Source organism: Apus apus, chromosome 4 (genome assembly GCF_020740795.1).
Source record: "Apus apus isolate bApuApu2 chromosome 4, bApuApu2.pri.cur, whole genome shotgun sequence".
Lineage (NCBI taxonomy): Eukaryota > Metazoa > Chordata > Aves > Apodiformes > Apodidae > Apus > Apus apus.
This window is the reverse complement of record NC_067285.1, coordinates 27,171,790-27,188,813: the sequence shown is the minus strand read 5'-3', so window position 1 is coordinate 27,188,813 and position 17,024 is coordinate 27,171,790. Positions and strand designations below refer to the sequence as shown.

General features: G+C 36.8%; 1 protein-coding gene across 1 annotated transcript in view; it reads right to left on the bottom strand.

The window, feature by feature from the left end:
- NRG3 (neuregulin 3) overlaps positions 1-17,024 on the bottom strand; it is a 360,847-nt gene that overhangs the window by 123,847 nt on the left and 219,976 nt on the right. The gene's annotated exons all lie outside the window — the stretch shown is intronic.

Here is a 17,024-nt window from a genome sequence, read left to right as displayed (position 1 = left end):
TGATTTTATTATTTTTTTTTTTTTAGTATGACATCATATAAGCAATGTTAGAAATCAAGCAAAATAAGAGACATTACAAGATTACATGACACACAAAAAGAGAAAGCATGCTTTGCTTTTTCAAATTATGATGTTCTTGCCTTACTGCATCTTTTTTCTACCCTAACAAAAGCTCCAGCTTTCAATTCTGTGACTTGCATCAACTGCCATCATTATTGATTTTATTAACATCCAACTGCAGCCTTCCTGCTGACAAAAATCAAGGCTCATTTACAGCCACACTGGCGAGATGCTGCCTCAGTTCAGTCAGGTTATCGTATTTGGTTGATACAATGCAACTTAATTTTCTGAATCATAGAATCATAGAATCATAGGGGTTGGAAGGGACCTTGAAAGATCATCTAGTCCAACCCCCTTGCCAGAGCAGGGTCACCTAGAGCACATCACACAGGAAGGCGTCCAGGTGGGTTTTGAATGTCTCCAGAGAAGGAGACTCCACAACCTCTCTGGGCAGCCTGTTCCAGTGCTCTGTCACTCTCACAGTAAAAAATTTTTTTCTGATATTCACCTTAAACCTCCTATGCTCCAATTTGTATCCATTACTCCTTGTCCTATCACTGGTCATCACTGAAAAAAGCTTAACTCCATCTTCTTGACACTCACCCATTACGTATTTGTAAACATTGATGAGGTCACCCCTCAGTCTCCTTTTCTCCAAACTAAAGAGACCCAGCTCCCTCAGCCTTTCCTCATAAGGGAGATGTTCCACTCCCTTAATCATCTTTGTGGCTCTGCGCTGGACTCTTTCAAGCACTTCCCTGTCCTTCTTGAACTGAGGGGCCCAGAACTGGACACAATACTCCAGATGTGGCCTCACCAATGTGAGGCCTTTCTTTTCTGAAAGAGGAATATTTTACCATTTTCTTTTAAGAATATTCAATACTGTCAATCCCACTGGGATAAAAAAAGAAAAGTTTTTTTTAATTCAAGATGCGGCGACGTTGATTAGGATCAGATTCCATGCCTGTGCCACTCTTAACAGGAAAAAGTAAAAAAAACGGTTGATCAAATGCAACTGTACTCATAAGAACATTTTGTGAAATATAAATCACTTAAGTCCTACTTCTCACAAAGAAAAACAGTTACTCCACAGAGTAAGTCTACTGCTGACATCATCCAAATGCAAATATAGCCTAGAGGGAACAATCTGTTAATTAGACAAAAATGTGTGTAGCAAGAATATAAACATCACATACGAAGACCACAGGAATCACATACCTGAACCTCCTCCAGCCAACTCAATGCACAAAAAACTGAAGCAACCACAGAACTTATTAGGCCAGATCATGAATGAAATAATGTAACTGATGTCTCGTAGTGCAACCCTACAGAATTAAAGCTGAACCTATCAGCAATGCTAAGCAAAACATATTTTTTTTGCTCTGTAAGATTTCACCCTTGACCTCTCTGTTGTTGGATGAATAAAGGACAGATCATTTTAAAATGGAAAGACAAAATGAATGAATAAAAAACAAAAGTGAATCTTTAATTCAGTTAGTCCTCTTTTGTTTCCTGGTTCAGGCAAAAGCAATAGACCATATGTTTCAAGTCTCTAAATCTGCCTTCAGGTTTCTGATGAATATGTCTCTGTGGGACTGTTTCTGTCAACAGCAACATTTTTTTATGGCTTAGAATTTGCTTGCTGGCAACCACCTGCTAATAACACCACTATAAATTAGTAGGGTGCTCGGGAGCTTGAACATAGATTAAAAAATAATTGAGAGGGTGGGATAAAACACATTAGAAACCGTAATATCCACTTTAAGCCACTTCTCTCTTGTTTTGGAAATAATTTCTCATTAAGACATTCAATTAATCAACTAATGGCTGGAAACATGAGGCATTTTCAGTTCTGTAACTGCATAGTTAGCTCAGTTTCCAATTTTCTTCTCCACCACAGCCGCACACCATTTGTTTTAGGCATGCATAGATACTGTACCAAATCTTGATCCAATAACTCAGTAGTGACAGTTACTATGAATAGCAATTTATAAAAAACCCAGGAGATTTCCTCCATCTCATTTCAGTGCCACAGCATATCCAGAAGATGTAGAAATCTAACCTTGACAGGATGCTCAGGTAACTAGTGTTGAGCACAGCACAGGACTTCATCTGTCTCCAGAGATCTGAGATGCACTCCAACTAGGTCTGTGTCCCAACTGAAGTCCCTTTTCATTAGCTCCTGCCAGTTACTACACTTCTTTCAAATCTCTTCTGAAGAGTTCAACCTTGCACTTGGTCAGGGAGCATCACTAACCAGAGGCATGATCACATCACTGTGATTTATTGCTCCTAGTACTCAATAAGCCAACATCCTCTCTCAAAACTCTCTCTGCCAGACAGACCTCACGCTGTGTGTATGTTTGTGATTTAAATGACTTATCTTGGATCTAAGCATCGTTTTTCACAGAGGAGATATGTTAGTGACTGTAAACGATTTACAAAGAAACTGAAAGACCTGTGGACTATTGAAAGACCACTGGAGAGCTTTCGGTGTTTTGCTTTAACAGTATTCAAAGGAAGATAATTACTTTGTAAGTTACTGAAATGGGCAACCTCCACACCATTTATCCCTCTTTCCATCAATAATATTTCCAAAACGAATTTTCAAGATTTAAGTTTCATAAAACTGCTATTAAATGACTGTAGTTTGAAAAACAAGTCATACAAGTCTAGCAAGCACCTTGATTAATGCTACAAAGTTTAATTATGCATGTTTTTTCTATTCTTTTTTGTTATAATCCAAAGGTTTTTTCTTCCTGTATAAGGGAAATAATGAAAAAAATTCTTTTAAGTTCAGCAGGAAATGATCTGTTTTTACAGAGCAGATGAAGTTCAGGGTTTTTATAGCCATTGATCTTTGAGGACAGGCCATGTTTTAATCAATTTCTGCAACACCTGCCCATAATAAGGAGAAATAAACACTGTTTCTGCAGTTTATGTTGTTGTAGTGATTGGACACTATTTATTTGGGGCAAAGTCAGTGGTTACACTAGTTTATGACTGAGTAAGGTTTATTTCAGCAGATCAATACTGACATACAGTGCGGTAACCCTAAAGAGAACACAGACCATGGCTGTATGTGCAACAGCCTTCATCCCTGTTCAAACACAGGATCTAATACGCTGCTGCAGCAGGAGCTCAGCAGAGCCCAGATGAGAGCAGTGTCCTTAAAACAGAGCACTGCAACATTCTAGAAATTACACTTCTACCTCAATTTTTTTACTGCTTCTGCCGTGACAATTAACAACTATTTTGACACTAGTAAACTGCAGCTTGCTGCAGCAAAAGCACTGTCTTCCACTACCATGTTAGTGAGGAAATGTAGAGCACATTTCAGTTTGACTTGCTGTGCCTCCAGCCCAGCACTGCTGCTGCAGACAGATCACTTGGAGTATTCATTATTTCCAGAAGTGATGACAAAGGAATGTGCCCTCATCATTGTGTTTACTAGACTTTTGCCATGATTTTTCTTTAACATTTACTTCATTTCACATTTGAAGACCTTTCATATCCAAACACATCTGAAAAAAACCCCCTTACTTCTCATGAAACAAGGTTTGGGTTAATCTGGGAGAAATAAACTCATCTTCAATAACTTCGGGAAAATCTTATCGGAGAAAAGCCAATTTACAATTCACACATAAAGAAGAGAGTAGTTAAATACAAGGATAAAAAAATCAAAATTCCACATTACTGATATACAGATAGGCACGTGGGTCAAATTTAATAACTTCACAAAACTAGCTGTAAACAATCATTTAAGAATGGTTTTCCAGAAACTGGAACATTTAATCTCAGTCCCTAAGGATTAAAAGTATGATCTGAAGCTTAGGTCCCAGACTTGTTTGGAGTGAATCATATTCTAACCAGGAAGTTTCAGAGGGAGTCAGAAACACATTATCATCTTCACGTGACAGTGTGTGTCAGGTCAGGGAGGCAGAGAAAGATCTCAAATGCTGAAGTTAGTTTCTATTATGAATTACTGCACACAAAGTTTTATCCTTTGCTGATTATTTCCTCTGCTATGATGATAATGAATTTATTATTAGCAGTAAAAAAACCAACTTTGGTAACATCACATTATAATGATTAACATTTAACTCAACAGATCACTAAACAGTGAAAACTGATGCTAGAATTTAAGTGAGGTAGTTAACTAAGTAAATGTATATAGAAACACTCACTGCAGGACAACAATCTACTGCATTTGGCTGATGACTCTTCTTCAAAATCCTGATGTTAACAGCTGTGCAAATGATACTGATTTACTGTCCCTTTATTGCTTTTCTCCTACATAACTTCTCTAAAATCGATAAATTGAAAGTATAAATTCTATAGCAATTTTCACTAAGGATGTCAAAGAGCTTTATAAAGTTAATTAATCAGAGCACCAGAGGGAGGTATTCTATGCAAGGACAAACACAAATGCAAATCTGTAATACATATAAAAGGAATAAATTTAAATGTCACAATAACAGACTCAGAATTGTACTCTGCAATTCAGGTGTAACTGAACCTAAATATGAGGACATAAAACCAGAAGGGTTTGGGATGGGGCTTCTTAAAAAGAATTACTCCTTTTTACAGCAACAGTACAAAATGAAAGAAAATAAAGGAAATAGAGCTCTGTGAAAAGTAATTTCCATTTGTTATGTGATAGCCTTAAAGTAATCAGCAAAATCTATACTTTTAATAAAAAGACTCCTGGGTACTTTGAACTATGTAGCTGACTACGGACTCTGCTTACTGTTCATTTATTTGTCTTTTCTAAATCTTTGCAAGGACTGGCTATGCCTGTAGCTCCCTTGAAGTAGCACAAAACACAAGAACAACTTCTCCCAAGTCAGTGACATAACACTTATTTTGGACAGCAGCTGCACTGCAAATCAGCATAAGCAATTGTCACTCATAGAATGATAAATAGCAATAATACAAGTAATAAAAATACTATGTCCAGAGACTTCATGGAGGCAAGCCTCATATGCCCATACTAGTTATGCTATGTATGAAACTGTCCAGAAAGCTGATTTGGCTCCAAGTTGAAGAAACAGACCTACCCCAGCTGAAGCCATAGAATACAAACAGAAATGGGAGAGATTGATTTTTTTTTTTAAATTATAGTTCTATAATAATTAATGAAATTCTCAGATTTTCTTGTTAGTGTGGATATTTAATACACAAATACATTCTCGTTCAACCAATACAGGCGAAAAGGCCTCATAATTCTCAAGGTTAGCATAATAAAAAAATAAATCCAAATTTTTTCAAGGGATGTACTGAGAGTTATGAAAAATAGTAAATAGCTTCGTACTACTGTTTTTTAAGTTGTTCTTAATTAATGCTCTCTAATAAGAAAAATATGTCATAAGAGAAAAATATCTTTTAGAACAAGTAATAAAAAATCTCACCCCAAAATCAAAGCCATGATATTACTGTAAGGAGATAGCAGAAGTCTTATCAGCAGAAAGGAACCAAAGTTGAAGCAAACTATAGATTCTAATTCACTTTCTGTCTCTGCACATCATTGTCCAGAAAGTTATGCAGCTGCACAACTGACTGAGTACTTGGTTGAAATCTGCATCACAGAGAGACTTCTACATCAAATCATAAATCAAGACTTTTTTTTTTTTTTTTCTAAGGTGGAATCTATGGTAGCTCAAAACCAGCCTGTTTATGCTTGACAGATTTCTCATGAGAGCTATTAGCATATTTATCAAATGTATTTCAATGCACGAGGCTCCATTTCAACAAACACTGGCAAAACAGGTTAACTTCAAGCTTTAAGTCTTCTGCTTAGATGAGGACCTAAAATCCAAATCCCAGTCCCTAGCTTCAAAATACACTCAAAACTCAACTTCTCTATAACTCAGCATGCCATGCATATCACACAGATGCCTTTCCAACTTTTCTTTATTTTGGCAGAAAGCTAACAAACAAAAATATTCCATAAAAAAAGGCTGCATCATATTGTTATTCTGGACAAGTGTGCATCTCAACACAGAAACCTTGTTTCATGCAACACTGTCCTTTTAAAAAAAATAAGTTTACGATTCAGAAAGCTCTAATTATCTACGCTCCTCAAATCAAAACTACTTAGAACCACACTCATTGTTCAAATAAGTCTGTCAAAAGATGGTAACACCATTATTCTTCCTGTTTTTCTAAGAACAGAAAAGATACATCCAAAACACATTTCTGCTCTGCTGACCAAGAAAATCATTGATGGAAAGCCATGCAAAAAGTGGGGTCTCCTACACTTCAGCAACCCTCTAAATAAATAAACATATTATTTAGAAAAACTTGTGGGCTGACTAGATGTGCTTGCCGAAAAGCCTGCAAAAAGAGATAAAATGCTTCAGAGCAATAAAGCGAGTTTACAGTCCTCTCTCATTTAGCATCATTGCTGCTCGGCACTGTAAGTCAGGGATGCAGGGGAAGAGGTATGTTGGACCTGTCACAGTGATCTACTGTCAGATATGATAATAACTAGTGAAACATGGAGAAGATGATGCTGGTTGTGGTTCTATTTCGCAAACCCTAAAGCTGCAGAAATAATTTATTCCTGTTGCACAACTACCACCCACACATTCCTTCCCCGCTACAAATTTTGGCTGCCTCAGCCACGGGATTGAGCCCGGCGCTCTGAGGCTCAGCACTGGCACCTGGTGGCTGTTCTGTACTGCATCCAAGTACCTACGATACACCGGGCGGTTTTGTGGACCTCTTAAAACCAAGTTGCATTGCGGTTGTCTTTTGTTGTTGTTTTGTGGGTTTTTTGTTTTGTTTGGGGGGGCGTGTGCTTGTTCGGGGTTTTATTTGTTTTTTGTTTGTTTTGTTGTGGGTTTTTTTGCAACTGTCTAAAAATACGTACAATTACTCTAACTAAAAAGGTTATATCACTGACCATCTTTAAAAGTTTATTTTCTCATTCCAATTTTCAATCTGTTTCAGCTTCTATTCTGCTCTAGATTTTTGGGGTTTTTTTTTTATCTTGCTTTTTTGTTTGCTTGTTTTTGTTTGGTTTGGGTTTTTTTGTTTGGTTGGTTTTGTTTTTTTTATACAAAATCTCCTTTCTAATCATCTTTGCATTATTCTAACAGCCCTTCTCTGCTCTGTACAACTACAAAAATAGCTGCTGGTTAAGCCTTCACCCCAGTTTAAGTGTATTTCAGATTGGTGTTTTGACTGGAGAAATTTAAACAGAGCACTAAAACCAAATTCTATCAAATAGTAATGTAAAAGCTAGGACATATGGAGATTAAATAATTAGCAAAAAAAAAAATAAATAAAAAAGAGTTCCTAAGAACGTTTTAGATTAAATAATGTGCTAGATCTTTTCCAGAAACCAAAACTGAACTCCTGTCACAAGGAGTCCATAGGCAAGGCAGCAAAAATATGGATGCTAAAAAGATATGACAAAAACATAAACCTGCACAACACCAATTCAAGCACTTTACATTGCATTTATACAGATATTTATTCTAGGTTTTAAAACCTTACCATCTTCTTTGAGGTAGATCAAGCTTTAAGCTCAGAAGCAAGCAAACCAGAGGACAACAGTGTGAAAGACATGTTTAACACATGAAAGAAGATCCCTTCTGACAGCCTCAACTCTGTATTTACTGCACAAGTTTGAAGATGTCATGCATACTTCTGCTTCTCTTACTGTATATTTGATTCCCTGCAATACCTTGTTGTTTTAAAAAAGCTCTTGCACGTAAGAGATGGCATAGTAAAATACCTCACAATCATCATCAATATTATGACAGGACCCTGGGGAAGGGCTGCAGAAGGCTGCTGAGAAGCTAAAATGGCAGGTGAGGGGGGATCTGTGTGTGAGAGAGAGTACACCCTTTCTTCCCCAAACTTTGTCAGAGCATGATCGCCTGCCTACATTTTCAGCTGTATGTAGCAGTACAATTCCCTGAGCAACAGAAATCACCTGCTTGCAAAAAGTAAACCATTCACCCAGCTGTTCTTCAGGAGGTTGAGTGGCCAAAACCTTTTCCTCCTGGAAAAGCTGTACTGCACCAGTACCCACACATAAAAATACAAAATTACAAAGGTTTCCATGGACACTGGCTGAAATTGAACAGCGCATTTGTGACAACATCCGTTCTTTACTAGTGAAGAGACAATTTTTGCTGAGCTTATTCAGACCCACTGCAGAGATTGGCTGAGGATAGCACCACAATCTATGCAAAGAATTAACAATCTACCATCAGTATAATTCATTTTTTTCCTCCATTAAGGTGCTTCCAAACATGTTATAAAAAGTAAGTCAAACAACATTAATCTGAATGTTGTCTCATGCTAAGAGGTCCCTGGGCTCACCATATTACCCCTTAATTAGATAAAAGCTAGAGTGAATAGACAAACTTTATGCCACATCCTTAAGGTCACTAAAACATAATGTAAATGGAGGAAAGAATTCCAGAGATGATGGTTCTTCATTGAGAAAATTCTGCTTTTAGTCCTGATGTGTTTTAATTTACAAGTTGTTATTGAAAACCAGCCAGGTAAGCTCCACCATTAGAACTGCTGGTGCTGTGTGCACATCCCAAAGTCCTGGCACGTGACTGCACATCAAGTCCCTTCTCTGCACGGTGGCATCTGCTCACCTGTTCCCCACAAACATGACCACTAAGCAAGGTGCAGCACATCAGTATTGTGAGAACATACCATTGTGTTCAAAGCATACATAAGGGTGCTTTAACAACTTAGCATAATATTAAAAATACACATCTATATATAGTAAAGAAACCTACGGAAACTCACAACAAGGGTGGTTTATAAAGCTGCCAATTACTTTGAATGTATGGTAAAGTATTTGGCAAAAACCTGTTTGAAGTATGTTTTCCTGAAAGAAGTTGCCTTTGAATGCATTATAAGCCTTTCAGGCATATACAACTCCTAATCAGAACCACTGCAATAGGTGCAACACTCCTTGCTGAAAAAAACAAACAGCCAAAAGAACAAAAACAACAGAAAAAAATATTATGTGGATCCTGTGGAGCTGGAAGCTAGAATTATATACTTTCTGCTAATAACTTTGTATGACATTAATGGATGGCCTGTCTGCCTGCAAAAATATCACTTATCTAATGTGGACAGCCGAGTAAAAATTGTAATATTCCAATATGTACTCAATATCTTAGGTTTAGATATTAAAAAAATCAACGTAAATAACTCCAGGCCCCAAGCAAAAAGTATTTAAATTTATATAGAGAAGCTTAAATAAGAGTTATGAGTTTAAAAGCTTCATTTAATCTGAATCCTAGCTTACAATGCTGGCACAGCTCTTACCTGTGATCTGGGAACATGCTTCTTTAGGGCATACAACTGCATCTCCAAATTTGAAACTAGTTTAATGGTCCCTTCCTAGTTCAAAGCATACCTATTTGCAGTGAAATTCTGGTAATTAGGCATTAGTATCAGCAAAGAGGAAGTAGTGTTTTTTCTACATCCACGTTTCCAACACTCTACCTCAACCTATTTCAGAGCTAAGGCTTTCTTCCTTTCCAAAAACATCGTCTTTCAAAAAGAGTTCAGAAATCTTCTTTGGCAAGAAATGCCATTCTTCCAAAAGCTGAGATCTAAACTGGAACATATAAACCCATATTCATGTTCAGAAAGGAAAAAAATTATTTTCAGAAGTAGTGAACAGTACATTACATATGTGGCACTGCTGAATCAAAATGTCCTTGTACTTCATATCCTGTCTACAACCTGTGGCTCCTTATGCTGCAAGTGGAGTCCTGCAGCCACTCAAGATCCAGCACATACCAGCAATCTGTGTCCTAGGTACAGGGCTTGGTTTTCATGCGAGTGACAGGGTTTGGCTGGTGAAGAGAGATTCACTTACCCAAAGGTTTTGAAAATTGAGGAAATAAATAATCTTTAGTGTTCCTTTACTGACCACAATAACTCAAAAGAGTAACTGAAATCCAGCGATGGAGGTATAGGCAGATTAAACCAGTGTCTTTCCTGTCCTCAAGTGACCCAGCAGCTGCTTTCCAAATGCAGTTGTTTTGGAAAATGCTATGTGTTTGGAACAATTATGCCAAATATTCACAGCAGTTCTTTGCTATGATTATAATGAAAAACTGTATATCTATCTATTACTAAACATTTTTCCCTGAACAAAGCACATCACTATCACTTTTTCCAGCATGAAAACAACACTTTACAAACATAAGCTTCCAGACCAGACTGTTAACCTGAAGGAATTTGGCAAGCAATTTCCATTAATAGTGGATTTTTCTGAAAAGCCTAGTCCTAAACTAGCAGGACTCCAGAAATACAAGTGTGCTTGTAAAGGTGCAAACAAAACCACCATCTTCTTAAATAGCAAGTTTTTACATGACAATCTCATTCAAATAATCAGATTTAATTTAGCTCTTGCTTTGCACCAAAGCATCTATGAAGAAATCCTCCATGTGCTACCACAGGAATGCCTTCCCTCCCTAATACCTTACATGCCCATAGCAAGCTCAGCCTAAATAATGATTCAATGCTATAGATTAACTGCACAAAAGACTGCTTTTTATCTGCATGTGTTTATTTCAGAACAAGACACTGTGTAATTATTCAAAATCGATTAAAAAGTCCAATGTGCATTGATAGGATTCCCAAAGGCATCCTGTTGTAAGTGGAATATGCCTTCTAATAAAGTATTCTCTTTTCCAATTAAGAATCAAATGCAAAATTCAGCAGGCTTCCAAAAAGTTAGAGAGCACAAATACAAGAGCTGCTTTCTATTATGCCAATCAGTAGACAAGTATGGCTTAATCTGCTTGTTAGAAGGGAAACACCTTGCCAAAATTAACAGATCTAATACCTTAATCTGTTGTACCACACATCTTAGCCTATTAGTGAGCAAATCATGGAGAAATCCAGACGGAGAACCACACACAATAATGTGCTTAGCAAAGCCATGCGGTGCCCTCCAGTACCTGCAGTTAACTATGAATTACAAAGACCTCAAACAGGAACAGCTTGCTTGGTTAAAGGCTCATTTTGTTCTATGCTGGTTTCACTGCTTCTCAGAGTGACTTGAGCTCTTGAGAATATGATCCAGCCCATTCATTCCTATACTAGCACTTGCAATAGGTTCAATTCTACCAGATGAAAGAGCCAGATAAAAATATCATCAGTAGAGTGAGAAGAAAGTAACACTAAGCCCCTAAAAACACACACTATTCTCACCCAGTCTTCTGTACCCCCTGCACAAGTTTTTTTATGACAAACAAGCTTCACACAGTAAGACCTCAGTCTTCAGAAATGTCAGCACGGTACTTTTGTAAGTACTAAATTCACTTGCAAAAGTCTTAAAGGCTCCAATGATGTAACTTCATTTGTTGAAGCTGTTGACTCAATATGATGGAAATGTTTAATACATTTGCATTCACATCACATTCATAATGGTTCCAAAGGAGCTATTTCATGTCAATTAAATGCTATTACCATGTCAAAGTGAGTTCACTTTCAATATATTTTATTCTTCCTTAATACTTTGTTGCAGTACTTCTACATTTCTATTTCAAGAACAGTACAGCAAAGTTAAGTGGCTACAAATGAACTGAAATAATGAACAATTCCCTTTTGTTCCCAAAGCAAATTATATTGCCACCTGCCTGTCTACCTGTCCAGTTTAAAACATGGCCTCTTTGTCATCCAAGACTGAACAGACCAAGGCAAGTGAGTGCATGAAAAGTGTAATAATATATGAACTACTGTCTGACTAAGTGCTCTTCCTCCTTGATATATTTCTAATGACTTTGAGTCTCTTTTCTGGCTTCTATACTTTGCTACTGAAAACAAACTCATGCCTTTTTGTCCTTTCCTTTACCAATGTTTCATTATCCCACCCCTGAGATGGTTTTAAGATCTCTCTCCCAGTAATCATTTCTCTGACATCTTCCTAGCAATTCCCTGCTTCCTGCTTTTATTAACAAGTCACAACAGCAGTTTTCCCCATTATTTGGCAGACCACAGTTCTACCTGGCACTCAAATTGGTTTTGGCGCTAATTTTGCCATAATACCTTTCACTTAGTCTTCACAATCAGACTCTCACACAGATCTGTGCCCTGTATAGATTTTTTTTATTTCTTTAATTAAATCTGTGTTTTTCATCAACTTTTTCTTAACAGCAGTATACACTGCTATAGATCAGTACTTGTTAACCAGTCCTCAGTATGATGGGAGTTTCTTTTATTATTTATTTATGTTTTCAGATTTGTCTCATATTTGTTCCATATGAACTGGCACAGAAATTACTGACTCCATGGTGCAACAAATCTGTTTGAACAGACTGAAGCTCTTTCCAGGTTACACATGTTCTGATAGATTAAAGTTAGATTGATGGGAGCAAGAGAGAAGACGGTGAATATTCCTTTCTTCTACAAGCTCTAGAAAAGACTGCTTAAATGTGAATTTCACTATTGGCTATAACTGTTACAAGACATGTTTTGTCCCTAATGGCATGCTCAGGACTTTCTAATTCCATGTTTATATCCACCTGCTTAACACAGAAAAGCACTGATTAAGAGGGTGTCATGGGAACAGTTACTGAGAAAAGGTAGAAAGGGTCAGTTTTGCAATGGAGCACCTCACTCCTGCAGCACACTTATGTCCAGCACCATCTTGTTTTTTCAATAGAAATGACCCTGCTTAACAGGAGAGAAAATGGAAAGCTAGGTCACAACCTGACATACCAGAATACATTTAAGTTTTAGGTTAATTAGCTTCAAAGCTTGTGATTGCTTCTCTCTATGGCTTATATACAGCTACTGTTACTCCTTTTGCCTCAAGAAAATCACAGATTTGAGGCTTCACAATGTGTGATATAAGGAATTAATGATGGAGTCTGTTCTTCTTACTACACAAGCAATTTTACAAAGTCGAATTTTATAAGCATAGCACTTAAGCAGAGCAATGATGTTGTTCACAGTTTCAGACCTTTTTCTAGACAATATTTTGTCTAAAAGCAGCTCATATTCCCAAGAACTTGTTATTGGAAGAAGAACTCTGCATGAGAGTTAGTAAAGGCTCTGCTGCCTTTGGCCAGCTTTGCAACCTAGAGATGCACATACTCTTGGAGTCTCTAACTGGACTTGCAAGACATTTCGTGTCTCTGCCCCTTACCAGCTTTTTTTTTTCTTTTAGTCTAGTATCTTGACTTCTAGTCTGTTACTAACTTAATTAACAGAAGATTTTTACGATGTTTTACGTTGACAAAAGTATAAACGGTAACTAGGGTGCTCAGTATCTTCAAGACAACCTGTGTTTGCCTGAAAATATTCATACTCATATCACCTTCAAACATAGTAATATATAATTTCCCAAGATGAACCATTAAACTGTAGCATGAATACATTTCTAAACATTAAGTCAGTGCAAAACAAAGGCACATCCAACTGAGAAAATTATATGAAATTACAATGCTAAGAGTTGTGTAAAAGCTACTATGGAACTCAGTTTTAAATACAAAATGCTGTCTGAAAGGAAGGAAATTAGGAAGTCACTTAAATATTATAAGGGTGGTGAGGAACTGTAATGGGTTGCCGAGGGAGGCTGTTGATGCCCCATCCCTGGAGGTTTTTAAGGCCAAGTTGGACAAGGTTTTGTGCAACCTGATCTAGTGGTAGGGGTCCCTGCTCATGGCAGGGGGGTTGGAACTCGATCTTTAAGGTCCCTTCCAACCTTAACGATTCTATGATTCTATATTTCGGCAGACAGAAATGCCAAAGTGATTTTGTAGCCAGGGGTTGCAAACAGAAAGTGCCATTTTCCACAGGTGATTAAGGATGGACAGATACAGTAAGACTTCTCACATTAAAGGATGCAGCTAGAAAATGTTAAAAATCTGGAATATGCAGGATTAGAACTGAATATTTCAACCATAATTTCACTAATTCAACAAATACCAATATGCCTGCCTCTCTCTTATGTTCTCAAGGAAACAAGCATATTTTACAAGGTCATTTATAAGACCAACTGTCTTTGAGCAATTATTCCTAAACCTAATGCTGAGTCTCACAAAGGTGTGCCCATGGCAACTTCAGCTCTTTCTCAGAAGAGGCTTACTCTAATGTTCACAGCATGCAGACTTCAACAACTTGGAAAGGCTGGCTGCTTCTTTATCATAGTACTTAGAACACTCATCGCAGATATTTTAAATAACAAAAATTATAATTTGCCTAATGCCTTTCAGAGTAAGGTTTTCTAAAAGCAAGATAAAACCCAGAAGTATTTCAAGTTAGTCAACCATGACAAATATATAATTTTGAGAACTTTAATAAATAGTCTTCAAAAAGTGTTAAAGTACTTTGAATATGTACTTTGAACTTTCTTTTCTAGCTTCGTAATAGATTACAAAAGCTCTCATTTCAGACATGATGTATAGCATACTACAAAGAGGTGGATATAGTAACCTTACCAAGGTACTTTTCTTCCCCAAATGGAACAAACAAAACATGAAAGCAAACTGTTTCTGAAGCTTAAAACGCCCCGTTTTTTATTCTAACAAGTCAGATTCATTTATCTATAAAGACACAATAGACACAGTAAGATTAAGCCATAGTAAAGAGGAATCTCTCATCAGCTTCAGCTTTAAAAGCAGCATTTTGGGGGGGGATTTTCTAGCCTGCTGTCAGTCATTAGACAACCAAGCATTCTTAATGCTTTCCTATTCTTCCCGTGTGAGGAGCATAAATGTTCTATTAATATAAAAATGAAACTGGGTGGCAGACTATAAAGGAAGTTGCCTTTGTCAGTTCTGTCAAGAGAACAGTAGAATGATCTTCTGTACAGTCAGAAACCAGATTAAATAACTAAGAAAAGCCTCTCCAAAACATCTCAAAGGGAGTTACTGAATAAAGCAGTCATGCTGCTTCCCCGACATTTTATGAAAGGATGACCTCTCTGAAGATTTCAGACCTTTCCTATGAGCAAACACAATTGTCACAACTAGAACCCAAAAAGTTATGATAGCAAAAAGGGATAAAGACAGAAGATTGTAACTATATTAGCCTGCATTTAATGCCTTAAAATACTGATTTAGCAGAAATATCATTACTGCTTTTTGTCTTTACTAGGAAAAAAAAATGTAGTACATTTTACACAATAAGTATGCATATTGCACATAAATACTTCTTTTTTTTTTTTCAGTAAATTTGCTGTATGCATTAAAAGCAACTTCTTAAATAAATTGTGGTGACTTAGAACTGAAATTCTACAAAGGTTGCTTATTTCCCCATATGCTGAAGGACCATTCAAACCATACACTCACCCTTCCTTCTGCCTGTCTTTTTGGAAATAGCAAAAATCATACAACTGTGCTTTTAAAAGGTAAGCTTTTCAAGAGCCTCTTTATGGCCTCTGCTTGGATCAAAGCCTATTAGCTAAGTCCTGTCAAAATGGATGAAACTGCCAGAATTTGGTACAACAGAACATAGGGCTACTATCAAGAAAGGTGACTCTATTATTGTTTTTAAGACTGAACATATTCAACACATCACAGTAAAATACCCAAGTCTCCTTTCCATTCTGCCCCCTCTCTAGTTAGAACACCAACTCTTCCCATGGTTTTATACATTTTTGTGATGAATATATATCTATTTTATCTATTTTCTCCACCTCGGATAAATAAATGCACTTACATTTGGGCTTTTTTCTTGAAATATGTTTATTATTGTTTAACCTTCTTAAGCCTGATATGGGTAATGGAGGTGGGTTTAACGCTACAATAATACATGTAAAATAAATTTGCTCTTTATAGAGATAAGCAACTCTCTTCAGAAACATTTCCCAGCTGTCTGGGGAAACATATACTTCATAATCTCTATTGCTCAATTTATCATTGGCTGTTAATTTTGAACACAGAAAAAGCCTATGTATAAAACTCACGTTTCTGATATATGGAATACACAATTTTTTCATTTTTAATTATTACTACTGAATATCTGTTGCAATATTAATATTTTGTTGCAATACATGAAGATCTGCAAGTATTTCAGGTCAACATGACTCAGAAGGTTAGAAGGAAAGTGAAAAATAATTATGCCAAGAATCATAGCAAGGGTTTCAGCATCTGTTGATCTGCTTGGTTTCCCATGGCAATCTTTCATTACATGACTGCAAATTACTCATGCATATTATTTCTTCCTAATTATGGGCCACCATTTCATGAAAGCCTCTATAACTCATAACAAACAGGTTACCCTTTAGATTCAACGCAAAACTAATAACCCTTGGAGAATGAATCTCCTGTAGCTTCGATCTCTTTTAGCCATATCATTTCAGTGATATTAATTCAAGAACGTTTCCCATTTTCTTCTTGTGAAAGGCAGTACCACGGAAAAGTGCAAAGAGACTGACAAGTAGTGGAACACATTGCCACAGCACCTAGACACAGAACTCAAAAAGTAAACACGGAACATGTACTGTGTTTTGGTGAGAAGCAAAAACTGTTTCAATGGCTTTGAACCAGACAATACCAAAAAGCATGTTATTAAAATATATATATACACACACTTTAAGATTAACCCATAACTACCCTTTACAGGATAAGCCTGGTTGTACTTTCTTTTAAAGCATCTGCCACGTTCTAACATCACAGAAAGAACTACTGGACTAGCCCTGGTAGGCAAAAATGTTCAATGTTCTTATCTTAAGAAAACCTGCCAGCTCCTTTAGATACACAAAGGTGAATATAGTGCTGCTCATGCATGTGAAAATGCGTCTATCAATAGGATTTTTATAGTGTCTGTGGAGTTTTATGATTTTTTCCTCATTTTACACTGTGCCCATGAAAATATGGCTTTGATGCAAGATTTGACTCCCTAATGCCATCTCAGTGTTAAATAAGAAATCTAGATTGACATCTGTACTATATACTACACATAACTGCATGACTGAAACTTACATTAACCCCTCCCTGGAGTTTCTGCTTTACTAT